Source organism: Phyllobates terribilis, unplaced genomic scaffold (assembly GCF_046119375.1).
Source record: "Phyllobates terribilis strain yellow unplaced genomic scaffold, ASM4611937v1 Scaffold_8__6_contigs__length_399053987, whole genome shotgun sequence".
NCBI lineage: Eukaryota > Metazoa > Chordata > Amphibia > Anura > Dendrobatidae > Phyllobates > Phyllobates terribilis.
The window spans coordinates 45158447-45176604 of record NW_027362768.1 but is presented as its reverse complement, the minus strand read 5'-3'; the positions used below and the strand labels follow the sequence as shown (position 1 = coordinate 45176604).

The following is an 18158-nucleotide window of genomic DNA, read 5'->3' as shown; positions in this document are numbered from 1 at the left end:
CCTGCCGGCTAGGCCGCATTGTAGCACAGTGAGCTTCCCACTGCAACTTATGCTTCATATCCATGTGGCGGTTCATGCATGAAGTACTCAAACTATGTATTTTTTGGCTACTACTTAGCTTTTGCTGACAAATGTTACAGATAACACGAGTTGGGTCACCCTTATCGATCTGAAAAAATGCCCAGGCTATGCAAGGCTTATCACCCATGTGACCTGAAGAGCCACCACGACTTGTGGTCAGAGGCAGAGTTGTGTTTGAGGATGCAGTTGTTGACGTGCTTCCAGTACTACGTCTCTGTCCAGGAAGGCGCAACCTGACCTCGTCATCACTAGTATGCTCCTCAACCTCCTCTGCTGAACTCATCGACTGGCTGCCTGTGGGTTGACAGTAAGTGGGATCTCCAACCTCGTCATCATCACCCTGTGTGTTATCACACCCATCTTCCTCAGAGCCAACCTCTTCCTGCCCTGACAAAAAACTAAAATTGTCGCTCCAATCAGGTATTTGAGTCTCATCATCGTCTTCCTCATTGTCTCCACCAACAGGAGTTACAGTTTGGGAACGAAGGTCTACATTATGGTCAGAACCTTCTGCGTCTGGTCCTGGATCCGACTCATAAAGATTCTCGGCATCAGTACAGATCATTTCCTCGTCTGGATTCACAGAAGCTCTGGAGCCGACCTCTGATTCCCAGGCTATAGTATGAGTAAACAGCTCTGCAGACTCAAACATCTGTTCTACCCCATACTCAGACGGGCAGCTGGAGACTTGGGAGATGTGAGGAAGCAAGTGCGATTGGGGTGACACCTCTGAGGACTGGAGTATTTGTGATGTTGAAGTTGAGGTGGAGGAGAGCCCACTTAAAGGAGCACTTGATATCCGTTGAAGCACCTGCTGTTTTTGTGCCTCATCTGGAATTTGTAGCGATTGGCGTGGCCGTAAGAAAGGGATCTTATCACATTGTCTGCTAAAAGAAGTAGACATCTTAGTTTGGCTGGAAGATGGTCTTTCTTCTGCAGATGTTACTGTTGCTTTAACACCTACCCCACGGACACATCCTTTTTTTTCCCTTCCCAACACGCCTATTCCCCTTTCCACCAGAAGCAGGCCTTTTTCCACTCATTTTGGTGGTTAACTAATTGACAACTCTGGAGTTGTTTGCACAAAAAACAATGGATGGGAACGGAGCAGAGCTGAGTGGCAAAACTGTGGTATTAGCCCAAAAGTATTGGCTGGGCTATATGCTGATAAAAATTATTTTGAATTTGCAACCAGGTGGAGGTTAGTATAGATGGACTAATAGAACAAGTCCCACATACTGCTACAAGCCCAAGCCCAAATATTTTTTCAGAGCTAGATGCAGATAAAAATTTTTTTTTTGAATTTCCAACCTGGTGTAGGTTAGTATAGATGGACTAATAGAACAAGTCCCACACACTGCTACAAGCCGAAGCCCAAATATTTTTTCAGAGCTAGATGCAGATAAAAATTATTTTGAATTTGCAACCTGGTGGAGGTTAGTATAGATGGACTAATAGAATGATGCTATGCCCAAAAGGTCTTACTTCACTAGGTGCAGTAAAAAAAATTGTATTCTACACAGATAGGCTACTCCACTGACTAACACACACTGCAAGAGGTCAAAAAGGATTTGCTTTGCTAGATTTAGCCAAATGCTGTGAAAAAAAACTTGCACAGCACTGGCACAGACCTGCCTGGCAAAAAGTGATACGAACTGATATAACCTAGCCCTCAAAAGGACTGCAATTACAATTAGTCTATACTCCCAACCTATCTATTTAAGAGCACAGACCTGCCTGATAAAAGTGATAGGAACTGATGTAACCTAGCCCTCAAAATGACTGCAATTACAATTAGTCTTTACTCCCAACCTATCTATTTAAGAGCACAGACCTGCCTGATAAAAGTCGTAAGAAATTATGTAACCTAGTCCTCAAAAGGACTGCAATCACAACTATTCCCTACTCCCAAGTTATCTGTAGATTTGTGCGAAAATTGGCTTGAAATTAACACTGAAAGTATAGTGCACACAGCAACAGCAGTGCCGTCTAACACACAGCTGCAGCAGTGAGAAAATGGTGGCGACGGGGAAAATGGCTTTGTCTTATAGGGCAAGGACATGTGACATACACTGCCAATGACACATGCCCTTGCTTGTGTTAAAAAAAGCTCTTTGCTCCGTGTGTACGCTGCTGATAGGCTGACAGACTGCACCTCCCCACTGTAAATGCGGGAAAGAGAAAAAAAATGGAGATCTTCATTATTTATGCAGAGATCCATCCCCTGCCGCTCCCCACGCCCCGCTGTACACTCAAACTGCATATTAACATTAATTTTCAGCATTACTGAGAAAAAATCCAGTTATGATTTTGGTGCACGAACATTTATTGAACATAACCTCGAACAGCAGAATTTTTTTAAAATTGTTTGTGTTCGCTGAACGGCTCGAACACCGCCCAAAACAGCTCGAATTTGAGATTGGCGAACAGTTCAAGTCGAACACCGTTCATCTCTAATCCCATGCACCTCCTACACCCACACATGGGTATACGCTTCCTGATTTTGGCTATTTGCTCTTGTCCCTTCTCCTCATCCTCTACCACAATATCACCGGGGTGACCGTGGTCCGTGATGCAGCACCCACATCATTATTTTAAAGGGTGTTTATGATGCCCGTAAAAATATGTTTATGTAAACCCCCCTGGGGTAAATGTTTGTCTGCCCATACACTTAGTGCATGGGCATTCCAAGTATATGACACCTGCTCCTTTCTAATGGGAAAATTTTTTATGAGGCCCTCTAAGTCTCTTCCAAGGGGCAATGGAGTGCCACACAATTTTTGGCAGCCCTTGCATTCACTGCATAGGCCAACACTATGGGAGACCCTCTCCTTTCTCATGAGAATTTGTTGTTACTGTGGCCCTGCTCCATGTGTCTTTAAATTCTTAGTGGGGTTTTTCTTAAATTTGGTCAGCCGTTGGACTCACTGCATGCCCTATAACTGTATAGCAGACCCTCTCCTTTCTAATGGGAATTTGTCATTACTCTGGCCCTGCTCTATATGTCTTTAAATTCTTAGTAGGATTTTTAATAAATTTGGTCAGCCGTTGCACTCACTGCATACCCTATAACTGTATATCAGACCCTCTCCTTTCTAATGGGAACATGTCGTAGCTTGTTACTGTGGCCCTGCTCTATGTGTCTTTAAATTTTTAGTGGGGTTTTTCCTTAAATTGGTCAGCCGTTGGACTCACTGCATACCCTATAACTGTATAGCAGACCCTCTGTTTTCAAATGGGAATATGGCGTACTTGTTACTGTGGCCTGGCTCTGTGCGTCTTTAAATTCTTAATGAAGTTTTTCCAAAAATTGTTCAGCCGTTGGACTCACTGCATACCCTATAACTGCGTAGCAGACCCTCTCCTTTCTAATGATAACATGTCGCAATTGTTACTGTGGCCCTGCTCTATGTGTCTTTAAATTCTTAGTGGGGTTTTTCCTAAAATTGATAATCCGTTGGACTCACTGCATACCCTATAACTGTATAGCAGACCCTCTCCTTTCTAATGGGAATATGTCATATTTGTTACTGTGGCCCTGCTCTATGTGTCTTTAAATTCTTAGTGGGATTTTTCCCAAATTTTGGCAGCCCTTGCAGTCACAGCATGGGCATTACCACTATAGGAGTCCCGTTTCTTTATAATGGGAACATTTTTTTTACTGAGATTCTCCTCTATGTCTCTTCATATAGGGTATTGGATTGCTTCCAAATTTTTGGCAGCCCTTGCAGTCACTGCATATGCAATAACAGTATAGGAGATGCACTTGTTAATAATGGTATCAAGAAAGCAAAGCTGGCTGATGGCTCTCTAACAATAGCGAGGGCCGACTGCTGGCCTTTTAAGAATAATAAAGGCCGTCTGAAAGCGCTATAAAAATAGGCTTTATGACTTTCAGAGTCCCTCCATCATAAATAAAACAAGATGTGCCTGATGATGTGTCACACACCAAATTGCCAGATAAGGTTGTAAAATGTTAAAATGACATTTCCTGGTGAATGCTTTTGTCTTAAAAAATAACTTAAAAAATCAAAACAATAGTATAGTCTTTAGTATAAAAAACAGAGTCACTAATTTAACCTTAATGTAATCACATTGTTCAGCTACAGCACCTCCTCCTCAATCTCCGAAATAACCACATCAGTCACAAGCTGACAGTACTGCAGCACTGCCTTGGCCAAGCAGCAACAGGCTGTACTGAAGATAACATGCGTAATGCTTAGGTGACATACCGCCCAGCGCTGCAGAGTTGTTGAAAGCTGTAACACAGCAGCCTGATCTGTGGCTCTCACCGCCGAACATACAGCCAGGCATGGTGGTGTGTGACAATGGGCAGAATCTGGTGATGGAGAAATGACAGTCGGAGTAGATACTGTTTACCTCTATGCCAGTCCTTTCACCGAGCTAAAGAATATGGCTGTGGTGAAATACAACTCCCACTGAGAAGCTGTTTGAGATTGAAAAACATTGTGCCCACCAGAGGATTTGATTCTGAGGGCTCACCTTTCTCCCCCACTAAAGAGCCCCATAACAGCTGCAAAGTTAGCGCTATCATGAACTCTCCTGAGGTAGATGCCAAGGCACACAAGAGGATTCTCTGGTGGGTCCGTCCATCCCTGCCGAGAAGCATCCCTGGCTAAGAAAAGTGTGGAGGAAGGTTCCCGGACTCTATGGCTGCTTTTTTAATGTGGATCGGCCATGCTTATGCATGCTACTTCTCAATCTGCATTGCAGATCAGGCCATTGCCCAACTCTTTAATCATGAAATTAAATGCACAAAGAAAGATGTTTGTGTCAAAGCACCACCGACAAGTGCAAGTTGATGTTGGACGGGCTGCCATTGCTTCTGCAACAAGCTGCATTAGAGGACTTCTTGGGAGAAATGTCACCCAGAGTAGATACTGTTTCCCTCTATGCCTGTCCTTTCACTGAGCTAAATACAATTCAGCAAAAAAAGCTGTGGACTGGCTCCGTATCGTCACTGGCCACATTCACCTGTCCACGTGTTTGTGGTTAGGCAGTCCTTCCCAGTAAGTGCACTGGGGAGGGCACGGGTTATGTTGTGGGACCCGTGCTTGTGGAAGGTGGAGACAATACCACAAAAAATAGTGGCAGCTGGGGGCCGAGTATGGATACCCAGTCGCCGCCGCCATAAGATTGTGGACAGCTTCCGTCTCCATGAGCCTAAAAGGCCACATTTCAAGTGCAAGCGCTGACAAAAATTTGGCAGTATAGTACTGCAGCCTGTGGGAGGGTGGGTGGCTGGCTGCATACTTGCGATTGCATTCCAAGGAATGGAGTAGGGACTGCTGAACGCTGCACTTTGACAAAGACGTGGACGGTCATTGTTGCAAGTCTGCAACGACAGGTTCATGGCAGGAGGCATCTTTGCATGCGCCAAGGATCACTTTTGATGGGCACACTTTTAGGCAGTGACCTGGGAGTCAGAAATGCTTCCAGAGGTCTTCCCCATGCTGTTTCCATGTCTTTTCAGCACTGTATGCATGTGTCTGATGATGTGTCACACACCACATGGCCAGATAAGGTTTTAAAATGTTAAAATTACATTTCCCAGCGAATGCATTTGTCACGGTTGAAAGCAATGCAAAAGTGCAAAAACGCATCAAAAACGCTAGGTGTGAACATAGCCCAAGGTGTGGAGGAGTAATTTTGGTTTTGGTTATTTATTTTGCCTTATATACTAGTCATTACCCTGGAAATGATGTTCCTTAACATATTTCCCAGGAAAATCCATTTTGGTTTTGCTTTTGCATGTTTTATTGTGAGTCTGTAAAAGTGGCGTAATAATCTGACAACGTTGTTGACAGCAGTGACCTGGGAGTCAAAAATGCTTCCAGGGTTCTTCCCCATGCTGTTCCCATGTCATTTGAGCACTGTTCCCATCGATTTGGGCAATTTTTAGGCCCTCTACAGACCGCCGGGGGGAGCCACCTGAAAAATGCTCGAGTTTCCTTTAGACTTACATTAAGCTCATGGAGCTCCCGGGTATTCCAATTTGCTCGACCAGAGCAACGAGTACCCAAGCATTTTAGTGCTCGCTCATCACTAGTGACCTGCCTTCACTATCAGTCAAACTTGTTCATTTATATAAGCTTTTTACCACTGAGTTAATATATTTTTGGTACTATATGCACTAATTTGTTGGTAATAACACAACCAGTCTGATATTAGACCCTTATAGGCACTGTGTACTCAGCATAAGGTTACAAATTTATTTAGCCTATGGTTACAAATGTATATAGCTGTTTTTTCAGTCGTCTAATTTGTTTTGTGTATAGGGTACGATAAAAGTGATTGGGACGAGCCCTAAGGGGATCACCGCAATATATTTTATATTTTACATTTCACTTTCTAATAAAATCTTGTTGTCCAGTTGCGGACCCCGTGGGTTATGTCCCATACGTATATATTACCTTAGCATCATAGCGCAGTGGTACATTTATTTATGTTGATGTCTAATGCTTATTCATCAATCCAGGGGGTTATCTCCATTTGCTGCTTTGATGCTTTTTGGATTATAACACACTAGCTAGTACGGGTGTTTTTGGTTTTATTATCTTATAGGTCTAAGAAAATGTTGCAGTACCAGAAGGCCCTAGTTGAAGAATTATTAAAAAAATTCCCATCTGACAATGCTGGCGGCAGAGGTCACAGTTCCTTGGACAACCGAGGAGTACATGCTAGTAAGACGCATACCAGATGCAGCAGAGGCAGGGGAACACTTTCAAAGGCCCTGATGTGTGGGGTACTCTGACAAGAAGGGAAATGTTTTGGAAGATGCTGAAAGAGTGACCATACCAGCGTACTCTGTGATTCCTCTGTGCCTTACAACTATTGGGTATCCAAGTTGGACATGTGGCATGAACTATCTCTTTACGACTTGAAGGTCCTAGCCTGCCCTGCCTCTAGCATTTTGTCAAAGCTGGTTTTTAGTGCCATTATGGGTACTATAACTGATAGGCGCATCCACCTGTCAACTAAAAATGCTGACACGCTGACTCTTAGGCCACGGCCCCACTATCAGTATTTGGTCAGTATTCGGTCAGTATTTTTTCTCAAGAGAGGGAGCCAAAACCAGGTGTGGAACAATCAGAGAAAAGATATAATAGAAACAAGTGCACCAATTCTGCATGTATCACCCACTCCTGGTTTTCTCTCCCACTTGTGAGAAAAAATACTGACCGAATACTGACCAAATACTGATAGGGGGGCCGTGGCCTTATCAAAATGAACAAGGGCTGGATTGGAAAAGACTTCTCAACACCACCAGATGACAACAGTGAAACATAAACTGAAATCTATTTTTTTTTCTGGTCTAATCCCATGCACCCCTTCACACCCAGGCAAGGGTATACGCTTCAGGATTTCATCTTTTTTGTGTCATTCTCCTGTTCCTCCTTCTCATCGTCCACCACCATATCAACATGGTGGTCATCATGCAGCCCCCCATTCATTTTTTTATGGGTATTTCTGATGCCCGCATGAACAATTTTTAGATGCCTACCTCTAACATTCTTTAAAAATATACATATGTATACCCCGCAGGGGTAAATGTTTTTCAGCCCATGCACTTAGTGCATGGGCATTAGCAGTCTAGAAGACACAAAAGGGTATTGGGGTGCCCCCTAATTTTTGGTAACTTATTAACTTAGTGCATACGTATTCGCAGTCTAGAAGACACACTCGTTAATCAGTTTTAATAAAAAATTTCTGAGGGCCTTCACTACGTCTCTTCAAAGGGGTATTGGATATTCTAAAATATTGCCTCTCTTATCTGCAATTCGTGAGCTATTGTACTATTATACGCATGCAGCCAGTGATTATTGCCTTATTCTCCTTGCTGCTGCAACCAAACAAAAAAAAAATCTATGCTATTCTCTATTGATACCACTGTTAGCTACATTTAGAATAGGGAAATATATCGTCTGCTGGAAATGAGTGTTCATTCTGTTCACATACATCTCTTCCACAGTCCATAACTTGATTGATTTTTTTTCCATACACTTATTGACCGATTCAAAATTTTTACCGTGAATTGTACTCAGAAATTCATCAATGTTGACAGAAATGTTTTAAATTTGACAGAAATTAATCAAAGCTGAAAGAAATTCATCAAAGTTAACAAAATTCATCAGTTAATGTGCCATTCGCAGTTTCTCTTCAGAATCTGCATGTAAAAGTTAGTGGTGGGAGATTTGACACTACTGGAGCTGTAATTACCACTTCACAACTCTCCAGCACTTTGTTTATATCCATTTCTGGGTGCTTCTTTAGGGTTATTGTCCTGCTGTAAGACAAAAGACCTAGGATGGAAACCCAGCTTTATAACACTCGGCACTACAGAGCAACCCTAAATCCTTTGGGAATCTTCACATTTCATAATGCCTTGCACAGTCAAGGCACCCAGTGCCAGAGGCAGCAAAACAACCTCTAAATATCTTTAAAACTTCACCATATTTGACTATAAGTACTGTATTGTTTTATTTGTAGGCCTCATTCCATTTATAGTAAACATTTATTTGATGTGATTTAACAAAAAACGATATCTTATCTTGGTCTCATTTGTCAACAGCCCACCTGCTGCCCCTCTAAAAATTGTGAGGGCCACTTGCCGGCCCTCCAAGTTTCAGACTCTAAAGTATTAATATTATTAATACAAAAAATAAAAATTGACCACCTCAGATGGATAAATTATATTGCAGTAGCAATATACGGCTATACAAAGCATTACCGGCTGCTGGCCCTCCAAACAATGCTTAGTGAGGGCTGGCTGCTGGACCTCTAAAAATTTAGTGAGGGCCATCGGATGGGCCTCTGACAATAGTGAGGGCCAGCTTCTAGACTTCTAACAATAGTAAAGGTCGCCTAATGGCCCTCTACAAATAATGAGGGCTACCTGATGGCATAAAAAAAAAATCTGGGACATTTATAGAGTCCTACCTTCATAAATTGAACAGAATGTGTCTCAAACACCACATGGCCAGATAAGGTATTAAAATGTTAAAATTACATTTACTGGTGAATGTTATCCTGGAAAGAATGTTTTTAACATTTTTTCCAGTGAAATCTATTTTAGCTTTGATTTTGTATGTTTTATTGTCAGTCCGTAAAAGTGGCGTAATATTCTGACAACATTGTTCCCAGCAGTGACTTGGGATTCAGAGATGCTTCCAGGGGTCTTCCCCATGCTGTTCTCATGTAATTTCATTACTGTTTCCATCAATTTGACTAATTTTTAGACCCCATCCAGATCTCCAAGGGCGGTGCCGGAAAAATGCTCAAGTTTCCCGTTGACTTCCATTATACTTGTTACTCAGGTCGAGCACCCGAGCATTACGATTTGCTTGATCCGAGTAGACATAGCTACCTGTAATTGTTGAGTCATTCATAGAGGTTAGCTCTATGAATGTATACAAAGAAACTAAAGGAATTTTCAGCCTTTTAGGCCAAAGATAAGTGTATACATTTTACTGCTGTTCAATAGCAAGCTCAATAAACGCTTGTTCTGTGAACGCAGAGGAACTGTAAGAAATGGAAATAGGCATGAATAATTTATCTTTAGGGGAGAAAAGAATTAATCCCAGGGTGATATCTCCCTCTTTGCCCATGGTCTAAAGTACTCTCTGTTTGGCCTTCAATTTGGAAAAAATTGTGCGATGATAATCCCATTCACCAGAGTACAAACAATGTCAACCAGTATGGGATCTTTCAGCTATAGATAAACTGTTCCAACCGATCTCTTTAGGTTCCAGTTGTGTCATTTTGGGAGGAGATTTTGGAGACCTTTCATTATGTGATATGCAGGCATCAAGTCTTTTTCCCTTAGACCATTCTTTGACAGGCAAGACCACTAGAGTGGCAAGGGAAATAAAGTCATCCAGTGAGGAAGGCAAATCTCTGTCAACGAGTTCATCTTTGATTTGACTGGATAAACTAGCATAGAAAACAGCCAGAATAATATCATTGTTCCAGGCCAATTCAGCAGACAGAGCTAGTCCCTAATCTTAGCTGTAGTATGGAATCAGTGATGGAGTGGACACTACCCAGTTTGTCAAACACTTTAAGAATGGCAAACAGGAAATATTATTTTTCTTGTTAGAAAGACAAAAGAGAAATCCTGACATTCAAAAAATGTAAATGCAACTGTTAATCTCACAAGATTAGCGAATTAAAAAGAAAGTTAAAAAGGCTGTTACTGCTTTGGGAGGCCAAGTAGCTACCTGGTATTTGTGGTTGCATAATTTTCTGGAGGGCAGTAGGATTTATTTAGGATAGCAAAAAGTCTAAAAATTAAATTACAATAAATCAAGATACCGTATTTTGAGGACTATAGAAAATAGGAAAAAAAAAACTTTAATGAAATAGTGGTGCATCTTATAGCCCACTTTTATGATAGCTTATGGTGTCCACTGCAGTGAAAAGGATGGGAAGTGACTCTGCCGTCATTTTCTGAAAGCCTGGAGCCCTCCGCAGCCTCACACCACTGAACACCCCCTCCTCCTATCCTGGGGCCCACAGTATCACCCCACTCCTGCCGCTGCCAGCTTCCTGCAGCAACCCTGCCTCCTGGGACCCCACTTCACCACAGATGCCCCCTCGTAAGCTACATTTGGATTATAAGATGAACCCCCTATTTTTCACCCAAATTTCATTTGTTGGCACTGTCACATGAATGGAGAGGGTGATCATTTCAAGGAATAGAACTAAATCTCTGTTTCCATGGTCTGAAGACTATGTTACCCATGGAAAGTACAATCCAAAGTTCATAGGATGCACAGAGACTGAATGTTGCCACAAGAATGGAAGTTTTTCATCAAGTAAAGGACCCAGTGTGCATTGTTTATAAAATACATGGTGAATCAGAATTGGAGTAAACTACAGAGTTGGACATATGCCCCTGTGCAGGAAATTTTTATAATTCTCATAGACTTACAGGCAAAGACAGAATGGGTTGTTTGATCTATAAGAGGGATAATTTTTGTACATTTATTTTTAATTTTAGAAGCATACAAAGTCTGTTTGCACTGTTCCTTATTAAACAGGCTGTTGGTTACCACTGCTTATCAATTGTATACTTATTGGTACATTTTTAATTTTATTAAAGTATTAGCTTAAAACTAAATTTACTTTAATAAAATGCCAGAGTCAGCATGTGTGAATACCACGCTATCCAGGCCATTTCTTTGGAGTCACTATGTCTACGAATTTGCATATACAGTGATTTCAAAAAAATGGATCCAGAGATCGTGGTATGCGCACGCGCTGTCTCCAGAGCCATGTAATTAAAGCAATGTACTACAATGTCAACATAGCAATGAGCACGTACCATCCATAGGGATAATGGCGATGACCGGCGCGTGTGCACTGCAATGTTGACCTTGTAGTACAATTATTTAATAAAATGGCACCAAAAACAGCTCGTGTGCATTCCACGCTGTCCAGCACCATTTTTTTTAAGACACTGTGACTCTGACGCTATGCATATGTGCTGACTCCGGCGCCACACTGCGCAGGTGCAACCCGTCCCGACTTCAGACAGAAGAATGTGTCCAGTGTTATATATAAGATATATTATGAATTTAATTTATGTTGTTGGAATTTCCTGAGAAATTCATTTGATTTTTTTAAATATTTATTTACATAAAATTTGTTTAGAGCTAATGGGGCTGTACAAAACAGTTTTAAGGTTAATGTCACTTCTAGGAGAAGTGGGAGGGTATATAGAGAGATTAATTTTAGACATCTGAAATGCCTGAAAAAGGGCTTTACCCCGAAATGCGTAGCTTGTTTGTCTGTTTTTTTATGAATAAATAAAGTTGACTGAAGATTGCAGGGGAGATAATTACAGGGTGGAGTTGCCATCCAGACTAAAGAAAGGAAAAATGGAACAAGAAGGTCTGTTCTAATCAAGCAGGAGAATGAGTCTCCACAGGACTGCTGCGGGGGAAGGTCTCAGTCAGAGCTTCGGTGTGTTACCAGGATTTTGGGGGGGGGGGGGAGAGGATCTCCCCCCCCCATGCGAAGTAAGTGAAATGACATTGTACCTTTTGTGATAGATTTGCTTAGAAGTAGTGTCGGCTAGTGCTCCTTTTTTTCTTTTCTGTAACTGTGATTCTGATTATGGCTTCCTTACATGGATGACCGATGTGGAAGCTACTGGCCGACTGAATGCACTACAGGCTCTATCTGTGATGAGAGTGGTCTTGTGCCACTTACAAAGTGTAAGTTCCTTTACCCTTTTCTGGGGATGTTTTGTTGAAATGATCTTTTCCACGTCTAATTGAAAGCACTATGATTATGCCCTTTTTTTCTGTTGTTTCTTCATTATACTACATGGACGACAATGTGGGGCCCATTATACTATTTGGAAGGCTATGTGGGGGCCATTATACTGTATAAGGACTATAGAACTACCAGAGAAAAAAGCGAAGACCGAATCAACACTTCTATAGCAAAAAATGGTCAATATTTATTATGATACAAAGATCAGACATATACAAAGGTCAGTACAATATTATAAAAAAGGACAATAAAATCAATAACAGCCCTCTCTACATGTGACTCCACACAGGGACCCATAGTATAGGTAATCCATGGCAGACCCAGATCCTATGTATTTAGTTTTATTATATCATATCTGCTATATATATATAACACACATAAGCATTAAAATGGATATTATATATGCTGATTACCCTCACTGCTGTATAGTGGAAACCAGTAGAAGTCATTTACCATATCACCCTCCTATTATCTACTATTATTGTCATGTGCGGTGCACTAGATGAATAGAGGGAACATAAATGTCCCCATTGTATGCTTACCGCAGCTCTCCAGTGTCCAAATGTAATCACCAGGGGGCAATAGCACTGTTAGGGGTCCATAATGGGGAGGCACATGTAGAGAGACGCCCCTACGCGCGTTTCGGCTGTTCCCTTCGTCAGGGGGCGTGTTTATTGCATCTCTATTGCTTGTTTTTATAGGCACTGGAGGTGCCGTAAGACAGGAAATGATGTGTGTGTCGTCATAGTGATGAGGACACCAACAGGCCTCCGCATCACATGACCGCGGGTGGGCGGAGCTAAGTCCGCATCACATGACCACGTGTGGGCGGAGCTAAGTCCGCATCACATGACCACGGGTGGGCGGAGCTAAGTCACAACACCGTGAGACAGGACATGATGCGTGCATCGTCATAGGGATGAGGACGCCAACAGGACTCCGCATCACATGACCATGGGTGGGCGGAGCTGAGGCACAACATCAATATCACCACAGAAACAGAGGCCGACCAGCACCCCCGCCCACCTGTATGTACACAGCACACATTTTCCCTCTATGCAGATGCACATCGTAGTTGTTATCTCATAGCAAAGTAACATATATAAACTGTGGACAATAGAAAAACATGTAACAATACAGAGACACAACATATAACGGGACAACAGGGGAAAGAGAGGGGGAGAGAATAGAAGATACGGAAGGCAGGGGAGGAAAGGAGGGGGAAGGGGGAATGTGCCACATGTGAGGATGACAGATTCTAGGTAGAAAACCACCATAGGCAGCATGTATAGTAGAGAAATATCATATATACATCTATAAAGAGAGAAAATATATGGATGAGATGCACACCTTCCATATCTCATATCCAGTGTATCATGATATTAGGCATATCGTCCTCATGGTACACCTACAATGAATATATATATATATACACATTATATCCACCCTCCACATGTATATCATTGATAATCCACAAAAAAGCTAGTTGATTAGGGCCAATTACCCATATATCATATACTATATCCATGTATGCATACCACGAAATATCCACTACCTGTATGTATATTTTAGGGTCGCACCAAGGGGAAACCAATTGATCGGGACATATTCCATATCTAACACGATGTCTACCTGATACACACATACATATAAACATGATATCCACAATCAGAGTCACCCTCAGTACCCTCCCCAAGGATAGAAGTAATGCACATAGTACACATATTACATATCATTGAAATATATATACTGAACATAAATAGATATATATCCATATAGTTCACCCACCAACCTATGCACGCCATATATTACACCAGCATACATGAGTCCCACGCAACATATATCAAAACCATCATATAAAAGTCAATATAGAGGCGAAGACGAATACACATTATAACAAATCTATAGTGACATAATGTAGACAAATAGAATCCCCGAAACTACACTAGTAGGACCTCAATATATGCATACAGTCCTTTTAGCTATAATGTTTTAATGTCTCTCGCATCGACTTGTAGTCGGCGTTCCCTCGTCGTTATGTCAGGATCCAATGCGACATCACATCTAAGCCATCCTCACCCACCAGTAACAATCACCCTGCTGTCGACAGAAAGAAAGACGATCATGGATGCATAGAGAAATCCTGATAGATGCAAAAAGAGATAAAATCAATATATACACTTAATAAACATATACAGAATAAAATTGAACCTAGGTTGTAAAGGGCCACTCGCATTGAGATATTAATATTATGATTTTAATATATGGTATGGGTTTTAGAGAAAGGGGGAATAACTAATGCTCTCATTAAGACCCTTCGGTTGTAGTGTACCAAGGGTCCAAATCCAACGAGATTCTGTTTGCGCCAATTTTTGGCCAATCCTCCCACCACGAATGTTAGGTGTTATACAATCGATACCCCTAATCTGGAGTGCTGATGAGTCACAATTATGGTGGGTCTTGAAATGGCGGGGAAGGGTTTTGAGAGTGGATGCATCCACGTGGCCGGCCGCCGCAATAATGCCCAAAACGTGTTCACGGACTCGCACTTTGAATTGACGAGTAGTCATACCTATGTATATAAGCCCACATGGGCATGTAGCAAAGTATATGACATGTTTGGTGGTGCAGGTGATAAATTTCTTGATCTTATATATTTTAGATCTATCCGAACCAAAGAACGTATCACAACGTTCCACATTTGGGCATGCGACGCATCGGCCACAAGGAGTGCATCCACTCCTCCTCCTCTGAGTGTCCAAAAATGAAGCCACTTCCGACCCCTCATAGTGTGAGTGAACTAGATGGTCCCGCAAATTTCTTGACCGTCTAATTGTGATCAGTGGCCTCTCTGGAATAAACTTGGAGATGACACTGTCAGCTCTCAGAATGTGCCAAGATCTAGACAGTATCTGTCTCATCTTAGAAAATTGAGAATGATAATTGGTGATGAATCTCACTTTTTCATTTTCTTTAGCCCCCTCATCACTTCTCTTTCCATAGATAAGGTCATGTCTGGACGAGAATTTCGCTCTGTTATATGCCCTCTTGATCATACGACGGCTATATCCTCTCTCGAGGAATCTATCTCTGAGTTCAGAGGCCTGTCGTTCGAATTCGGTGTCGGTGGAGCAGATCCTCCGAACCCTGAGGAACTGTCCCACCGGCACCGATCTAATCATATGTTTAGGGTGGGATGATGTTGCATGTAGCAACATATTGGTAGATGTAGGTTTCCGAAATAGCGTCGTCTGTAGACAGTTGGTGTCATCCCTTATCAGTGACACATCCAGAAATTCAACTTGTTGTTCATTGGACTGATATGTAAGATGTATATTCCATACGTTCCCATTTAATTGGTCCATGAATTCTTTTAATTTTAGTGTTGAACCCTGCCAGATCATGAGGATGTCATCAATGTAGCGTGCCCAAAAGAGGACACTACCCATTGACTCCTCACGATCTGTCAGGCAGAGGTCTCTTTCCCACAGACCCAGGAACAGATTGGCGTAGGACGGCGCAAAAGCCGCACCCATTGCTGTCCCCTGGGTCTGCAGGAAAAAAGACCCCTTAAATGTAAAGAAATTATGATGCAAAGAGAACTCCAACAGTTCCAAGATCAAGGATCTTAAGGCATAAGGTACAGATGAGGTGCCCAAGAAGAACTTAGCCGCGGAAATACCATCCGCATGTCTAATATTAGTATAGAGTGACTCCACATCGGCAGTCACCAGGGTGGTATCATCCTCAACATATAGTCCATCCACCTTCCTAAGTAACTCGCCAGTATCTCTCAGAAAAGAAGGTAGGCATTCCACCAGTGGCTGCAGATGGGAGTCAATCCACCTATTGACATGTTCCAAGAAATTCCCCCTACCCGAAATAATGGGGCGTCCAGGGGGAATCTCGGCATTTTTATGGATCTTGGGGAGAAGATACAGGGTGGGAATTGTAGGTTCAACTACCAACAGAGCTGAAGCTAATTCTCTCGTAATGATATTCTCTGCAACAGCTCTGTTGATAATCACCTCCAATTCTGCCATATACGTAGTGAGGGGATTGAATGTCAATTTCCTATAGCAAATTTTGTTATTTAACTGTCGATATGCTTCCCTCTCATACATAGGTTTGGGCCACACCACAATATTCCCCCCTTTATCCGCAGGTTTGATAAGGACACCTGGTAAATTCTGAAGGAACATTAGCCTATCACGTTCCTCCTTAGACATGTTATCACGTGAGATATGACGCGGAATCGCCATTAGCTCATCAGCGACAATCTTGACAAATAAATCCACATTGGAACATGACGTTAGTGATGGAAACTTCTTAGATTTTGGTCTAATAGATTTAGGAATCTTACCTCCTAGGGGGGTATTATGTTCAATGGCCAAATCCTCCAGTATCCTCACCGCAGCTTGTTCTTCCTCTGTGGGAAAGAGATCATGGAGACCACCATCAAAGAAGTGTCTTTTGAAGATCAGGGCCCGTGCAAATATATGTAAATCTTTAATAGCTGTAAATGCATCAAATTGGGCACTCGGGGCAAAAGATAGTCCCTTACTAAGAAGGGCCACATCTGACTCAGTAAGAATATAGTTACTCAGATTAATTACCTTAGAGTCATTCCTCTTATGATCCGGTGATGTATATTCCTGTCGTTTGTAGGGATGGAAGTTATGTTCCCTCATTCTTTTATTAGAGGTACCGGATCTTGTAACTATGGATGAAGAGGATGCCTCCGAGTGATCACTAAGTGATGTAGCCGATGAATTCGAAAGTTTGCGTGAAAAATTGGGGCCCTGACCTCCTGGTCTGCGCCATATATATACTCTCTTCTGATGGTAGTCTCTCATGTCTCTATTGAATTTAGACACCTGTACCTCCTGGATCCTCTTGACTGTGGAATACAAAATTTTATCAATATGTATATTATAGTTAGAGAGTTTCTCCGTTGGACAATTGGATCTCAACTCTGTCTGTGCGACAATCTATTTGATTATCCAGGTCCATAATAGATTGTGAATTCAAATCCACCAATAGTTGCATCAACAACAATGAGCAATTTGTGCAAGACTCCTCCCATTTGGACATAAATGTTGCATCTTCAACTGGGAATGTAGGGGTAATGCGAATTCTCAGTCCTCGTGGGATCATTTGGCGGGTAATATATTTTCCCAAAAACGCCTTATTCCACCAAAGTTTCGTTCTTTTTATTAATAATTTCTGTATAAACGTGGATTTCTCATCCCATCCCTGTTCAACTGCTACTGGCCCATCAACCACTGAACCTCCGAATGTCTGATCAATTTGTGACAACCAGGATTTTTCCTTAGCCTTGTAGTCCATGTTATTAGAAAGGAAAATACCTGTGCAAAACACAGTAATAAGACTATAAAGAACACCAATCATAAATGGGTAGTATAAATCACACCATGTGTGTAGATATAGGTATGATATGTACCTTTTATTAATTACTACCCTATATGGACTAAATGCGACTCCATCGCCAAATATAGAACTACCAGAGAAAAAAGCGAAGACCGAATCAACACTTCTATAGCAAAAAATGGTCAATATTTATTATGATACAAAGATCAGACATATACAAAGGTCAGTACAATATTATAAAAACAAGACAATAAAATCAATAACAGCCCTCTCTACATGTGACTCCACACAGGGACCCATAGTATAGGTAATCCATGGCAGACCCAGATCCTATGTATTTAGTTTTATTATATCATATCTGCTATATATATATAACACACATA

The 18158-nt window shown here is 41.8% G+C and overlaps 1 long non-coding RNA gene across 1 annotated transcript; it reads right to left on the bottom strand.

Moving 5' to 3' along the window:
• Positions 1-13815: 13815 nt before the first annotated feature.
• LOC141156362 (uncharacterized) lies at positions 13816-17287 on the bottom strand. Its single transcript, XR_012247594.1, has 3 exons — positions 17001-17287; positions 16748-16813; positions 13816-14527 (listed from the first exon to the last, which is right to left on the bottom strand). It is a non-coding gene; the product is annotated as an uncharacterized lncRNA (long non-coding RNA).
• Positions 17288-18158: the final 871 nt, after the last annotated feature.